Below are 17,458 nucleotides of genomic sequence, written 5' to 3' on the forward strand. Positions count from 1 at the left end.
AAAGTATTGGTTCCACAAATTATATTACATAGCATGGATTTAAATAAATAATGAAGAAGAATAGCTGGTAAATTTTTAAGCTGCATTTCTGTAATCTTTGAAACTGGGAGGACCTCCGCCAACCACAGAAGAAATTTTTCAGAACTGTAGTCACCAAAACAATAAACAACATATCCATAAAACAGTCTTCTGAGGGGCCTTGTTACTTTTAGGCAATCAATACAAGAAGCAAAGGGTTTCTGCTACCCTCTAAAACAACCCTTGAAGGGATTAAGTTATGCATCTTAGAATGAGTGGAATAAAAATTTTTGTTTAGCTGCTGTTTAAGTCAGAAGCTCTTGTGCCTGAAGCCTGGGACAGCTGCCCCCAAAGCAGATATCTGGCATATATGAATTCAGCTCGAGTTGATAAGTTTTGACAAAGCTACAGCAAGTACACCTCAGAAGTGGAGTGGAATGTACAGTAATTTGGTTGATTTGTCTTCTGAACAGATGACACATCCAGTTTTAGTGCATTCTCAGCCTGTGCTGCTTTATTGCTAAAAAAGTTTGTATACAGGTGCAGAGTTTCCAGGTTCATTTTTAAACAGTTCCTCTTTACAGTGTCAAAAGAATAAAATCTTATCTTGAAATCCTCAAAGATGCATAGATATAAAAGCAAGCTGCCTTTTGGAAAAAAATCAGAATTTGCAGGGAGACATTCTTTCACTGTAACCATGTAAAACATGTGCAATGGGAGTACATAGTTTATAGTCACACCGATAATTTCCTCCACTAATCCATGCAAGAACACTATCAGAAGTTCAGCATAAGTATTCTTTAGCCTATTAAGTACTAAGGTAATTTTTAGGAATTTATACCTAATACTTCTCCTTTGCTGTTATATTTTTTAAAAGGAAAACAACTTCACTGACATCCTGTAGTAGCTTATTCCCAGGTTATACTGGAAAGAAATACAAAGGATACAATGGCTTACTCATTACAATATTTAACAGACTTTAAAACCATGCATAGTGCTCTAAACAATTAAAAATGACCATGGTTAACCACTGGGCTAACTTTGTCTTAGAAATTTTCTTGTTTCTTGAAGAAGTTGGCTCAAAGAGTCATTCAGTCTAACTTGTGATACCACGGAATAGTTATCTTCTCTTATAATATTCCTATCTTCATTTGGCAATCCTTACACATTTAAAAAGAGCATTCATGGGTAAAACCACAATTCCCATTCTAAACCCAAAACACAGTGCTTTATAAATGGTTGGCTATGAAATATGAACAGGAGTTAACTTGACACACCTTTTCTTCCTCCAAGACACTTCCTTCTACTTAAGAGAGGACTGAGCCTCTGTTCATGGAGAAGTGTTCTGCACAAGTTAAGCCCACTTACAAAATTATGCTAAGCTAGAAGTATGGAATTCTGCAATTACAAGCCAGTATTCTACATGTTTAATTACAAATTTAAACTTGGAAAAGTATTAGTGATGTAGGCTATGCCACACATTTTCTTATTTTCAAGCTGCCAGCAGAAATTGACTACATTATCCACTAAGAGACTTGAATTACAGAGAACACACTGAGAGTTTACAGAAAGATGGCATCCAAATTCCCTTTTATCTAGTAAGTGAAATAAAGAAAAAAGACAATTGCAACCTCTGTTGCAGAAGATAAAGATCTTCAGTGATCAAATCTCATTTTCTGTTTTTAAAAATCTCTTTAAAGAACTTAAAAAATATACAAGATTACCAGTATTTTCAGGTTCATTCCTGCAGATACCATTATTGCTGGCTGGTACCAGTATGCTTCAGTAACAGCTGCCTATGTGGCTACAGTTCCCTGAAAATACTGTCTCTTAAAAAGCTATTCAACATCTGAAAAATATGTACTGTGCTTATTAATTTCAGTATTCTCCATAAAATTTCTCTTACCACATTCAAGCTTATTACCTACTGTCTGGCAAATACTACACTCAATTTGAGTCTATGGTTTCTGTTATTTGTTTGTTGGCTTGGGTTTTGGGGTGATTTTTTTGTGGGTTTGGTTTTTTACTTTCCCACCAGTCGCTCCCCCTGCACCGTGTAAGAAACTCTGCACCCTTTTCCTTGCTACAGCTGCAGCAGGTGAGAAACCTCATCTCGCCTCTAAACATGCTTAGTTCATGCCCTGCTTTTTACATGCTCAGGACAGTGATATGAACCAGACTAGAGGTTATAAAGGCGAGTTCTGCTGATCCTGGTTCCTGATTTACAGTTTTGGTGCCATGCTTGTCCCTATCTATACATTTTGCCCCCTTCTCTACAGAGGCAGCACATTCTCTTAAAAAAACCCGAAATTTGAGAATCAAAGCAGGAAGTTCAAGCTATTGGTATATTAATTCCTATTGCTTCATTATGTATAAATGCATATCTCAATTTACTGGTAATAACTACATTACACTAGACATTTTGAATCATGCATAATTAGAATACTAGCTCTAAGATTTGGTTTGTGGGCCTGTGCCGCTTTCCTTCAGTTTCTCCATGCAGTTCTTCATGCCTAAGGCACTACAAACTATCTGCCTTTTATTTGACCTGCAAACACACTCATTTGGAGGGGAAGTGGAGAGAAGCAGACAGGATTTAGATAGGACACACTGAACAGAAAGTTACCTTCTATCTTTAACTTTAGATGGGGTAAAAGTCATGGGAATCTGTCTATATTATAACCTGGTACATAGGCTCAGAGACAGAAACACGCTCGCTCTGCTGATGTCATGAACACTGACACTTTTATCTAAAACACAGGAGGAAGTGTAGAGACTGAAAGGGAACAAACATCAGAATCCATGGTTAGGGTTCTGCACTGTTGAACAAGACACCCTGGTTCAACTGTTGGCTTTTGTGTGCCAGTCAAAATGCTACGGGGCAAAATGTTGGATTGTTCTGTGAAAGAAATCCAGTGGAATCTAACTTGACCTGTCATTCTGCAGCTCTGTACCTGACTAGCAAGCAGGATTATTAGTTTTGGAGGAAGACCAGCCAGTTTTCTAAGGATGCAAGAAGCAGTAATTTCTAAGATTTGTTATACATCAAAAATAGTTATATCTTCAATATTTTTTCCTTTTCTGCCCCAAAAAAAAACCCAGACTGCCAGTTCTTGACAATGTAATCCTCATGTAAAGTGTCAGTATCCTCAGGCTCAGTACAATTTCTTCCCACTTACTATCAAGAAGTCTTTGCAAGATTTTATTTTTCTCATAAATTTGACAATTACCCTCAGTTTCAGAAGTTACAATTCCCACCACAAGTACTGGCAAGACCTTCTGCAGCAGCACTACTGGATATACAAACAGAATATATTTGTATCATGTGGGTTTAGTACTGCTAAAGAAGGCATGTCCATACTGGTCATTATACCTTTGATATACCACACCCAAGTGTGGTAGCACCTGACACTTCCACTTAGGTTTAGAAGCTGTTAAATCAAGGAGGTTGAAGCAAGTCATGCCATAGTACAAGAGCTGAAAGGCAAAGGGACTCCTTTTGTTGCTGAGAATAGTAATTCCTAGTCTAACAACCCACAGAATTCAGATAATTATTAAAAGCCTGTACTGGGAAGTATATGTAGACAGCTTGCCTGGCTACATCAGTCTTTATTTCCTCCCCCCCTTTTCCGAGTGGATATACTATTGAATAATTCTGTTCAACCACAAAGTTCATACTTCTGAAGCATGAATGTGACTTTGTTTTCATTATAATTTCATTATTATGTAAATGTACTTGCTGATCACAGATCACATAATTTCATAATTTCTCTAATGTAATCAGAGAGCAATCAAATTACAGTCCCCTATGGCCAGCTTCCAATTTTATCAAAAAATCAATAGTTGGAATTTAATCTGATTACAATCTTTCAGATCAATTAGTTTTCATAAGCATATTACATATTAGCCAACACTTAATTTAGACATTGTCATGCTTATCCTGTTACTTTACACCATAAAAATGCTCACAGCCCTCGCAGTTCCATTATCAATTTATGAAGAGCCAAAGTGCTTCACCCCCCCATGCTTTAAAAACACAAGAAGCTTCCATTAAGCTGGAAGCTTACAGTCTAGATTACTTCAGCTTTACAGAAGAAATGCAGCCAGATTGATACAAACCTCTGGTTTTGTTCAGAATACATTACTATATGTTGGGCCACACTGTGTCCATAGATGAGGTATTCACACTAAAAAATGTCAACTAGGAACAGTTTAGAACTCCTGTGGCTTTTCTATACAACCCTTTGATAGCGAATAAATTTTTGGATGCAGATCTACAGGTGAAGATCAATAACCCTTTGTGTTACAAGAGGCTTCACAGTACTTTCCTCTGCAAAACTTCAGGCATCAACTGAAATCAATTATGGTCTGAAACAGTGTTTAGCAAAGCTGAAATTATTTTCTGCTGTAACATCTTTAGAATTCTACAGTTGTGCTTGGCATGTACAAATGTTTTGAGTGTCAAGTGCTCTCTAATGTTTTTAGTTTTTTTTAATTTAAAGACTCTCTCAGATTTGTCTTTATAAACAAAGAAAACAAAAAGTACTTCCCACCACAAAAGCTTCTAACTTTAGAATCAGGTTCTCTTCACAGTCCAGTATTTGGAAAAGTTTCGTTTCTCAGAGAAACAGAGCAAGTGCTAGGTACATAGAAAGAAAAAATTACAGGGAAACTTCAGCTATCCTTTCAAAGAGAACTGTCTGCCCTTCCCCCAGCACTCACTGACAGTGCTTCCGACATGTGGCAAAGCTAATTTTTCTTTTTTTAATACATATATCATTAACTTCAAGTGCCAAATTCCCTCCAATGAGAGGAACATAAGAAGAATTCACCCTTCTTCTCAGGAAGACTCTTCACACAACTCCCTGCAGCACAGAGCGCCACAAACTTATTTGGTTATTACCCACTTACTCTACTGTACAGTCTTGCTAATGCAAGTTATTTACTATCACATGCAAAACAGTTATTGCTACTAAAGTTCTATTTTCTTATTAAATCATCTTATGGCTTTGTTTGCATCAGGGATTCTTCCCCCTACATACTGTGCTATTTTGCATTCCAGTTTCAGAGGTATTTTTCAATTGATTCTCCCAAGCACTAAACTACTTTATTCAATGGTACAGCTAAGTCCATTCAGAATTGAACCTGACTCTTATTACAGGTCCTCCAGAGCTCTGCTGTAAATGGCCCACCTGCCCAATTTTCTCAGAAATTTATCAGAGGCAGAGGGTTGTTTGGTTGGTTTTGTTGGGGTTTTTTTTTCCCTGTTACATACATTAGCTCTGCCTGGATTACTGTCATTGCACAGAAGTATATGCTTCTTGATTAATTACTTTAAAGACATAGCATACCAAACTAACAAAACCAAGCTACCCATTCCCTCCCTCCCCCTAATGGCCATTTACAGGCAGGTCTCAGGAAAAAAAGATGCAGTATCCTCTCTAAGCTGAAAGAGAGAAATGGGTAAAGAGCAGCACTGGTATCAAATAAAAGACTTATTCCTAGGAAATCAGAGGATGCCATCCACAGAGCATGCACATCTCAAAAATCATACCAGTCTCCTATTCAACCAGTCCAAGCTGCCCATTGAGTGCTAAATAAATTTTCCTTCCCTGGTCTAAACTTTCCTTCTGAAAAAAGCAGAGGGAGAGACAGAAATCATTAAAATTGAGCTTAGAGCTGGAAAGCAAAACTGGAAGTTACCTAAAACACAAGATATTGAATTCTCAATAATACAGGGGTGGGGAATCTCTGATCCATTGGCTAGAGACAGCCTGCTGCACAGATACAGCCTGCAACATCGTTTTCCAACGTTGACCTTATCTTATTCTCTCTTATTAAGATGTATGTAAATGCAGGATCCACCAAGATTATTTTAAGATTCAATAGGACTTCAGCCAAAAAAGGTTCCCCATTCCTGCAATAATGGAGAAAAGTCTTCTACGCATAATTAGCACGTCACATTTTGCACCTATTAACTTATCACACAATGAGGATAATGTTTTACTAGCTATAATAATCATAGAGTCATATCTGAAAAAAAGACAAGATTAACAGACTTTGTAAATTATCTGAAGGTAAGAGATGTGTACAGAATGCACACAAACTCCTTAGCATATTTATACTTTTCTGAATATATCACAGGATGGATAATAAATGGTTCAATAAAATTGAAAATGGAAGAAAACACTAACAAAGATTTAAAAGAAAATAATCACACCGATAGGGATGACAATTACAGATACTTGCATACTCTAGCTTACTACTGCAGTTGGACAGACAGACAAATATCAAAAAGTCCACTATGATTCTATGAAGCCCATTAAGTGAACGAGTTCCCTTTCTAAGGACAGCATTGCCATTGTCAAAGGGAGGATACTGCATGTTTAGACCATGTTTGTGACATTCCTATTGTATCCTTTCTAGTGTTAATTACATTATCATCACTGTTTACTAATAAATTTGTCACTCAGAAATTGTAAAAATACTACTAGGCTCATGCACTGGTCCTAACATGGCACTACAGTTTGCTACAAAGCACTAATGCTTATGGAACTATACATCTCAAAATGGAAGACATTGGTGATTTTGTTGTTTTCAAACAACTTGTAACATCATTTTGTCCACAAGTATTAAAATATATATATGTATATATATATATATATGAGCTATTGCACATGCCCGTTTTTGTAATCTTTCACATGGGAAGATTTCCAACCAACATAAAGAAAAAGCAGAGCAAGAAAAAGTGAGTCAGATGAAGCAGCATTTCCAAACACAGCAGCTCTTTAAAGGTGCTGGCCAGGAAGGTACAGCAAAGGGGGTCTTCTGGGCATGCACTATTGGAGCATCACTTCTGTGAAAGCCACAGATCCTTAACCTAGTAAAATCCTCATGTTCTAAAATTAAACTCGAAACTAATGCTGCTACACTGTCATGAATAGGACTTAAGAAAAAAATCAGTAATTCTACTTTTTTGTTACAGTGTCAGGTTACAAAATATTGAGTTTAAGGAGCTTAGATTATTAGCTCTCTAGTCAGGCAAATTTGCAATTTTTGTACATGTCCCCAGAAAACAAAAATACCTTCCTGTCCCTCAAGTATTCTGTCATCAAGCTATGCAAGAAACAACTGCTATCTCTAACATCAGAGGGGTAAGCATGGGCAGAAGGAAGAAAATTCCCAGATCTAAAATCAGACATTTCTTATACCACATACTTCCCAACCACTGTAATCCTATGATATTGACAGTATTTTCCATCACTTAAAGAGATGGATCCTGCTTCTACAGACATCTCCATTACATCCTATTGACTTCAATGTAAGGAGGCCCTAAAACAAAGTGTGCTTTTCTAGTTGCCTCCAATGCCAGAAAGTTCAGACCATATTCAGCAAAGTCAGGCCAAGCTGGTGGTTGCCTCACCAAGCTCAATGTTAACTCTTATCACACAGCCCACCACAATGTTACACACAATTTTAGAGCACCTCTCTGCTCATTAAAGTTGGCATTACTTTTACATGCAGCATCCTGCCCACCACTCTTAAGCCTACGTGTCTGCTCTTTGCTTCATGGAAACACAAAATGGGTAAAGCTGTCATTAAATCCTATTGTTACAAAACAAGTCTAAACACAGACATTACTTGGAGGATTAGGATCAACATCAATGCTTGTTCTCATTCTGCTATGGAACTTGGTCCCATAAAATGTCACCACATTTTTAATACTAGAATGCTGCCCTGGCAATCAATCACCAAGAAGAATTTCAATTGTTTGCTTTTTCAGCCATTTTCAGGCTGTCTGGCTCTCTCCAGCAGTTTTCTAAAAGGAAAAATATAACAAGAAATCTAGAATGTTTCCCCAACCATTTTAGTATCTCCCGTATTTTAAGCTAGCAAGCCACATTTCAAAATCACAAGCTTGGAATAAGGTGCACTAAAAAGAGTTTCAGATTTGAGGTGGAATATAATACATATCCCAGTTCTGGTAGTTTTTTGCCCAAAATCTTGTTATAGATAATCCCATAGGAAGGAGCATGTAAACAACATATGCTCCCATCTCAAAATGACAGAAAATAGCCTATATAATCACAAATTACATAGACAAAGAATCTTGTGTAAACATGAGGACAACCAGATTGTGCCTTAGTTTGGGAAGGAATAAGAAGAGTCAGAATAAGGACTGTACTAAGTATTTCTGCTCTCAACTCACCCCTCTTACGTGGCTAACATTCCATTTTCTTGGGCCTATTTCTACCTAGATGGAGGAAACACACAGGTCCTCTCAGTTCTCAGTCATGAAAGAATCAAAAAGCAAGATTTCATCAGCAGTAGGAAAAGCTGAAATTGTGTTGAAGAAGCCAGGTGGATACACCGCAACTTTACAGCTCTGGTCTCTTCCATCCCATCAGAAGCTAATTTCTATAATAAAGATGTTCTGCCCATCTCTTCTACTGTAGACTGGTCTTGTTCCTTTTGATGCTAAGGGAATGCCTGAGGAAGGGAATGATTTAATGCAAACCTAGTCATTATCCTGTTACCCCAGAGGCCTTCAAAGCTTCCTTTTTCTTTGCCAAAAATGAAATGATGCAGAGTAATTTCTTCTTCAGATGAAAGCTCTTCATATCCTGCACTTACAGAGGTTCACACTTGCAAATATGTATTTTGATCACAGCCTGGGATACACAATACAGACAAGGTGATTCTGTATTTGTTCTTGTGCATTAGCTGCTTTATGTGAGTTGACACCTATCTACCAAGTCAAGCCTGGGACCTGGACTAGAAAATACCTGTATGGGATGCCCCTAGTTGTTTGGTAAGTTTCTTCCTCATGTCAGAGCAGAAAACATTCTGGTTTTCCTGCTGCAACTTTTCATATATATCAGGTCAGTCTGACACAGCAATGCATGCAGACACTTTATCTGCTAGGAATTCCAATTTGACACAGCAAAGTACTTAATCTTCCTAAAATTAAGAAGGAAATATCAGTGAAAAACACCAGTTTCCACTTGCATCTGATTACAAAGTATTTTTCATTTTAAAACAGAATGCAGAAAGCTGAATGAAGAGCTGGCACAGAAGACATTTTTTCAGGAAAACAAATGCTGATTTCTGTTACTCTGCTTCTGAGTTTTGATAAAACAGTGGGCTACTTCTGTGGAGGAAGTCATCTGGAGAATCAAATGTTTGGTAAGATGATTAAAACAGAAGTGGACAGATCTTTGTTCATTCAGCTCCATGGATATGAAGGACAGGTTTCGCTTGCTAGAAGAGAAATATTCACGTTTTATAGCCTTTGAGGAAGTAAGAGGATCACCTTCTTAGGACAGGATCTGAAATTCCAAATTAAAAAAACAGGGAAGGTAGTTTAGGAATCAGAATAAAATACACTCAACGTTAAAATGCCCACCAGTTCACTACTTTAAAAGCCTGACTCCAATGGATAAAATTATCTGGTTTCACAAACTGCAATAATCCCTTGGTCTGTAAGTTTCTGTATCTAACTTTAGATGTCCATAAACTGGCTAAGGAAATACTTCAGAAATGCTGAACTATACACTTACTGAGAAGCAATGCAGCTAAAAATACACCACTGTTAATTAGCTGTGGGGCTTCAACTGTGTCTCCAATGCAGAGATGACGACTACGAGGTAGCAGTAGAGTGCTCATGGCACAGAGTGTATGCCCTCTGCTCTAGCAGGTCACAACTCAAAGAGACATCATAAACTACCACCCAACTAATTATGAAATTGCCAGTGCTGGAGAGAAAAAGAGCACTTACAACAGTTTTAAGATCACATACATTAGCTTCTTACTTTTATTCATTTCTCCCCACTTATCCACAGCACAGACAAATTTCAGTAACTCATCTTTTCACAGATCTCCTGGCCTTCCATCAGTGATACTCACCTGGTACTACCTAGTTACAGCAGCTGTTAAGACATGCTATTTTTGCATTAAGTTGGAAGCTAACATGGGTGCACTCCTATTGCCAGAATGTTTATTACCATTCTCTTGTGCTAAAATAAAAGATGCAAAATACAGGAAAAAAAAGGGAAAAAAAAATCTTTCTCATATACAAGAACATGAGAATAATTAAGCTCTTCCTCTTTTTTCCCCATCTGTATTTCTTATTTTAATTACCTTAACCATTCAGTTGATCAAATCCAGAAATAGTCTTCCAGTGACAATTTTCAGCTCCTATGTTAGAAGCAGTGAGTAGACCATGAAAATGGAAATATAGTACATGTACTATTGATATCTCTCTTGAGTCACTCAAATATTTCAGCTGATCATTGGGTTGACCATCGACACTCAGACTGTTGGGAAAATCTTATTCTTATGAAGATGTGGAAAAACAGACCTGGAGAGCTGCAATAAAACATGCCAAAGGTTTGTGACAGAGCTGAGAACAGAATATAGCACCGAATAGAATATAGAACAGAATCTAATTGTGTTGCACACCTTAACTACCAAAATATCTTTATTTCATTCACTGGGAAAAAATAAATCAAAACTACAGAATTTTATTGTAATCTTAGAAATTTTGAATGTACTTTTTTCCTATTTGATACTTTACATTTGGTTATTTTATCATCCTTCCAATCCTATCATTTAACAAATAACACTTAAGAAAACTATTCCAAGTTAATAGAATTTGTCTTAGCAGAGCAAATGACATCACAGGACAGGGATTTTATAACTTTCAAGGCACTTATTCTTGTTAGAATATATAATAGTCAAATCTATGTTTCTTTAAGGTGAAGTCCAAGCTGAAATCTGACACTGTGGCAACATTCCAGTTCTCTGAAAGCATACTACAAAAAATTAAAATCTCAATGACAGATTTCTTTGGTCAGAGAAAAGGGAACTAAATCAGCTGACAAACTTGATAAGTTTAGTACCTTACATGTAGTACCTAAATAACCTCACAATTGTACTCACCATGATTTTTGATCATTCCACATCCTCTTCAGTGAGCTTAGAAAGAAAGAGAAGAATAAACAAAATTAAATTTGCATTTAGGAAGCAGCTTAGATCATACATGATTATCTGCACAAGACACAAAAGATTAGCTGTACCTTCCATGAACCATGTAACATTTTTAGACTTCCTACATAAAACATGCTGATGTTATTTTTCAAATTATCAGCTATACCCCCTCTTTTAGTTTAAATCAAGAGAACTGGACCCAAGTGTGGAAAAGCCAGGACACACAAACTTTAAATAATTGGAGGCACACATTTAAGTTTCATGGGAACTGAGATGGACACATATTCAGTCTCCAGTAAGGCAAGAAACTCTTTCACGTTAATAACAAACTACTGTAGTGAGGATGCTGAGCTGACAACCTGACTGGAAGAATAATGGAAGAATAATTCTCATTCCATAAGAATGATGGAACTATCTCATCACACAGAACGTAAATTATTCAAAATTCCTCAGCAAAGGATTATTAGCTTCCACACTCCTGTACAACACAGCATTTCTATAAGCACCATGCACCTGGACCTTCAGAAAATCCCCAGCCATCAGACAATCCCTAATTCAGAGTAGTTACTTCCTTCCCATGTTGTCAGTTGTGACCCTTCTTACTCAAATTCTCCCTCAAGAACCTCAAAGCACTATGTACCTTTGAGACATTGAGGAACCAACAGCAAATGCTTCACAAAAGAATGAACTTGAAAAGGAACAGTTACCAGGATTGGTAATTAATTGGCAATAATCCCAAACTGCCTTATCATTATAGAAACCACGTAATAGAAACCAATCCAATCTTTGAAAAGCTGGGTCTTCTTTCAGTAAGACTATGAATTAACTAAACTAAACACTAAAGTAAGTCTTATTAAAAAAGAAAGCAGCTGGTGACATTCAAAGCAAAGGATTGGTTCATCCAACACTGAAATTCAGTTAGCTTTAACCTACTTTTTTTTAATTTTAACAAGTTCACTGACTTTGAATGCCCCAGTTTTTAACTACTCTGCTTGATGCACTCTCTAGCTGACTTTCATCAATTACATGAGCACAGAGTTCACAGCAGTCCAACAGAACTTGCAAATGCAACTGGATATATATCAAGGTTATTGAAAATGAGCTGGCACTGAGACTGATGGTGACACTATCAACTCTTCAGATAAAAGCTAGTGGACATTACAAAGAAAGAAAAGCTATTTTTCTTGTTTCATACTGTACTGAACATACAGTCAATTGATGCAGAGCAAGAAATAACTGTGAAAGCTCAACACTGCCTGCATGACACCTTCTTTGTTAGAAATTCAGAATGTATTATTTTCATTAAGTCTTGACCTATTGCCCATTAATTTTTTTTTGCTCTACCATAACTAAAGATTAGTTTCCATGAACTTTAAATCTCACATTCAGATAGGTGCCTGTATTGAAGACATTCGATAACTTCAGGAATTCCAAAGTCAAAAAGAGATGAAGTAGTATCTCACAAATAAATTTACCAGCAAAACTGCAATATTTGTCTTCTCATATATATTAACATACTGTATTACCAGTATGGCAAAAAAAAATCCCCACACAAGTCGGTGTTCTGACATAATCAGCACACTGGAATTGGAGACTACATTAATATAACAGTATATAGCTATGCCACCGACTTTCACTCCACCCCTCATGCTCTGTTTTAAGGTACAATAAAAACTGAGATCCATCAGATCTGGCTTTCCAAAATACTATCTTTGCCTCTTACACAGACACAAATCCTCCAGGAGATGAGCAGAATTAAAAGGACCCAGAAGATGATTAGATGATTCCCCTTCTCTTGCCTAGAGCCTGAGAAGTATGAGGAAGTAAGGAAGGAAAGATCTAGAAACGGGTTAATATAGAAAGACAAAAAAACAAAAATTGGAAGTATAGTGGAGACCTATGGAAATACAGAAAGCAAAATTAGCCCTACATATCACAAGTCCACTATGATTTTTCCTATGGCTTAAAAACTGCCAAATTTAACCTGGAAAGTGGACAATGACAAATGCTTAAATTATAAACACAAATACAATAGAAAGTAGCTTACAGTCCTGCAAAAAAATTAGCTGACTTCATGATCTTTTTGCTTTCTAGGCAACTTCAAACTAGGCATCTAAATCCAAGCTACAAGGCAAAGGTGAGAACTTGCAAAAGGAAGTCTAAGACTGGTGTGACTGGAGAAAGAACGGGAATGCCTGAGTGTGGAGGCACCAAATGTAACACTGAGCAGGATCTGGGCTCTAAAGGGCTTATGTTAGCAGCACCCAGGTTAGCAGGTCACATCCCCCTGCCACTTCAGAAGACACCCAGATCTGGAGACAACACTGATAATCCAGAGAGTCGGGAGAATGTAGAGACACAGGGCAATGTCCCCTCCAAAAGAGTACACAGGCACATCTGAAGCCTAGAATGGTTCCCAGCCTAGGAAGAGGCCAGGACACAGTAAGGACCTGTCAGCTGATGTCCCCTGTCAACACAGTCTGCCAGACTGTGGCATGCTGCTATGGCATGCTGCTATGGTGCTTGGCTGCTGTAGAGACATCTCGGGCACCACGGACACTCCTCCCTAATTTTTTGTTTCACTCTGTATTTTTAAATAAAACCCTTTTCCTCTTTTACCAGGTTTCCAATGCACATCTACGTTATTGTTGGTACAATATTTTAACAATACTTTGAACCACAGCAGAGAAAACAGGGAAAACTGCTTAGAGATGAGCTTTCAGTTCCGTGATACACACGCTGCAGGAATGTGCTCTAGGAATACTGTTCAGGCAAAGAAACAACCCTTCTTCCACATGCTATTTTAGAAAAATCCCCTGAAGACTGTGCAGGTTTTGCATCTCACACTCACGTAGCCTCTGGACTGGTTTCAAACACTGCTCCTTTTTTAGTTTTTAAGAATGAACGTGGGAGGTGTTCAAGTGATACTCCAGACTCTTCACAAACTTGGTCAGGACTTTTTAGCCTTGGCTGGCTTATGACTTCTGACACCCCTGAACAAGAGGTGACCACCATGAGATGCATAGCCTGCTCATGCAAATTTTCACACTGTAGATTCACAGCACTGTGGGTAAGATTGTAAACCACTGCATATTGATTTGACATATACCAGAGCAACAGGAAATTATGATACTATTTTTAAGATACTACTTCTCACAGCTTTTGTGCACTGAAAGCAATTAAGAATAAATATTAATCCATATGAATTTCTTACTGCTAAAGTAGTGTACAACTTCACACAAAAGCAAGCTAATTACTTATTATTCTTCTAATGATAATATAAAACAGAATTATTTTTATATATAGTATGCCAAAGACAAATCCCCTGGCATATTTTAAAAGGTCATACAGAGAAATGTATAAGCAGGAATATTCATCAGTAGCAGCATACTGTGTCTTAATGTTATGTTGCTCCTAAGCTGCTATTACTGTTACTACATGAGTAATGTTGCACATGAAAGTCAGTAAAATGTTCCTTAAGAATTTTTTCTCCTAAGCAGCTACTGCTTTCAGAACTAATTATAAAACATGCTTATATTTCTTTTGAGTTATTTCACCAGTTAAAAACAACTACTTCATTATTAGGTCATGTGTGCTAATACACCATGTCTCTACAAAATCTAAAACTATGCTTCTCATTTAACCACTTCAACTTGTTTCTTTTACCTGACATGCAGATTGAAAATGCAGTCACAATTCTAGGATGAACTCGAGATTTTAAGAACTGATATCAAATATAGAACAGAAGGAATCTCATGCTAGTGACACTAATTCTTTTGCTTTCAGTAAGAACTGATCCACCCATTTTTTCTTTTTCTCTTCAAATTTAAACTAAGTACCATTCTCTAGCACAAAATAACACTTTCAGTTTTGAAGAATTCAGGGCATACCTGGCCTGCACGGTACTAACTTGGAAAGAAGAGATAGTGCATTTAGCAATAGGTTCACATGTTTCATGATGTGTTAAATTCCTTTTACCTTATTATCAACATGAATTTATATGGCTAAATCAATTTCCACTGTAATCTCTCCACTTTCCAAAGAAATTGTTTTTGCAGGGTAGATTTCTGTACCTTCTCGTTTTGTCAAAAAACCAGGAAGCCATCCCTTTTGTGCGCTCCTGTGTCAGCACTACAGACATCATAAAAGGATATAACCATTCAGATCAGCAGAATTCATCCAGCCCACACATCGCATGAATAAGAACGATAACAGGAGCGTAGCTGTATTCAGCGCTATGCTCGTAGCCAGACATGCGAAGCCCCATTTCAGATGATACATTTCGGTTTCCCTTTCCCAGGTCGCTGCCGGCCGCAGCTGTCCCCAGTCGGCTGCGGGGTATCGCCGTGCAGGGACCATCTGCTGCAGCCCGGCTCCGGAGCTGCAGGACGCCCTCGTCCCCAGCACCGAAGTTGCTCAGACTTTTCACGGCGGCGAGGGGGTAGGGCCGGCCCGATTCCGGCTCCGGTCCGTCCCCACACGGACACCGGCCCGCTCCTCGCTCGGGGCCGGCGCGGCGAGGGGGCCCAGCCGCTCCCACTGCTCCGGCCCGGCGCCGCGGGAACGAGCCCGAGCCCGAGCCCGGGCCCAGCCCAATCACGGGGCGGGACGGGGAGGCGGGTGCGCGGGCGCGCGGTCCCAGCCTAGACAGGGATCCGGCACCAGGCTCCGGGCTGGACACGGCCGCTGCTCCCGCCGCACTCACCTGAGCGCGGCCGAGGCCGCGGGGCCGCGGCCGGCCCGGCCCCTCCGCCTCCTCCGCCCCTCACTCCGCCATCTTCCCCTCCTTCCCCGGCCTCCCGGCGGGGGCTCGCTGCGCCCGGGCCCGCCCACTCGGCCGCGAGCCTATTGGGTGCCGTGCCCATGCATCAGCCCCCCGGTTTTGGCGGTGATTGGCCAGCGGCGCCGTCCATCCCGGGACTAGCCTCCCGCCTCCAAGGCGGCCCGCTCTGATTGGCCCCGGGGAGGGCACAGGGAAGGGATTGGCTCGGGCGGCGCGAGCGGGACTGGCCCGGGGCGAGTCCTCCGGTGACCTCCACGAGGATTTAAAGGGGCCGCTCCGCAAGGGCGGCCGGGCTGGAACACCCGCTCGGCACCACCCGGTCGGGAGGAAAAGGGTGAAGGGACGTGGGGTCCCGGTCCGGCGGTCCTACAGCACCTGCTGAGCTCAGCGAGCATCGTGGTTGCTCTGAAAGGCGGCCTTCTCTCGTTCTGCCTGCAGTCATTCTGCCGGCTTTTTGTCATCCGCAATTTTTTTAAATTTTTTTTAGCAGCGGTAATTTTGCACTTCAAGCTGTCGGGTGGATGCATTGAAGAGTGTGAAGAGGAGTACGTACCCATTCAGAAAACTCTGGAGAAACACCCCCGTCTCACCGTGATTCATCCCAGATTACTACGAACTATTTCTCTCGAAATCTTAACACGTGTGTTCAAACATTTAATACAATGCTTTTCTACTGTGTCACATTTTAGAGCAGACTGCAATGAAACACTTTTGCTAACTTCAGTATTATACCTACATTCTATTTACAACCAAAGCTACAGTTTCAGAGAATCAAAAGCAGGGGTTTATGTTCCCTTGTACAGTTACAGAACATAATTTTTACTCCTGCTCTTCATGAGTCAAATCCTGTTTTTGGATTCTTTTCTTTTCCCCGTTGTTGCCAAGCTAAGGGACCTACAGTTTTCAGTACTGACTAGAGATCAAACCTATTTCTGCTTCTACAGTCTTCACAATACTCTGGTAACCAGTTGCAACCATATAATTCTGCAGTCAAGCCTCCAGCCAGTCTCAACATAAACTCTTGGCTGCAGATTTGAGAATGGACTGTCCCTCAGTAGACTGGAGAATGGTTCATCTGTATTTAAAATCCTATCCTTTTTACTACTTTTTAAAAAGACAAAGATGAAATATTAAATAGCTCTGCCTCTGAGCTGCCAACACTTTCACCTTCAGGGTGACCTGTTCTCAAGACAAAATACTTCTATAAACAACCAGTTATGCTAAAAATACTACTTTTGTGGAAATCTGCTTGTATCTGTACAGCTTAGTTAAATTTAACAAATTTAAGATCTCAGGTCTTTAAAACTCCTCTTACTGTCTACCACCTTTTAAACTGTATGTTATATATATATCGTTTTCATAATGTTTAATAAGATATTACTTACATGTGATTTATTCTGCTAATGGCAAACTTAGATTCTGATAGTTGAGAAACTTTTTTTTTAATTGTAGGAAGGTTGACTGTTCTTTGATTGATTGTGTTATGGGTTTTTTTTGGTTTTGTTTTTGGTTTTTTTTGGTTTTTTTTTTTTTTTTTTTGCAGTACATCTGTTATACCATTTGCGTTCACCTTCAAGCACATTAGAAAAATCTGTGACATCTGAGGTGGGAGCTTGTAGGAACATATGTCACAAACGAGCCCTGCTTGTCCTCTTCTGGAGCTCATGT

The 17,458-nt window shown here is 39.2% G+C and overlaps 1 long non-coding RNA gene across 1 annotated transcript; it reads right to left on the minus strand.

Annotated features, from left to right (window-relative positions):
- Positions 1-68: 68 nt before the first annotated feature.
- Positions 69-15,057, minus strand: LOC128790270 (uncharacterized). Its single transcript, XR_008431680.1, has 4 exons — positions 14,986-15,057; positions 10,960-10,995; positions 10,159-10,386; positions 69-9,347 (listed from the first exon to the last, which is right to left on the minus strand). It is a non-coding gene; the product is annotated as an uncharacterized LOC128790270 (long non-coding RNA).
- Positions 15,058-17,458: the final 2,401 nt, after the last annotated feature.

Source organism: Vidua chalybeata, chromosome 6 (assembly GCF_026979565.1).
Source record: "Vidua chalybeata isolate OUT-0048 chromosome 6, bVidCha1 merged haplotype, whole genome shotgun sequence".
NCBI classification, from domain to species: Eukaryota; Metazoa; Chordata; class Aves; order Passeriformes; family Viduidae; genus Vidua; species Vidua chalybeata.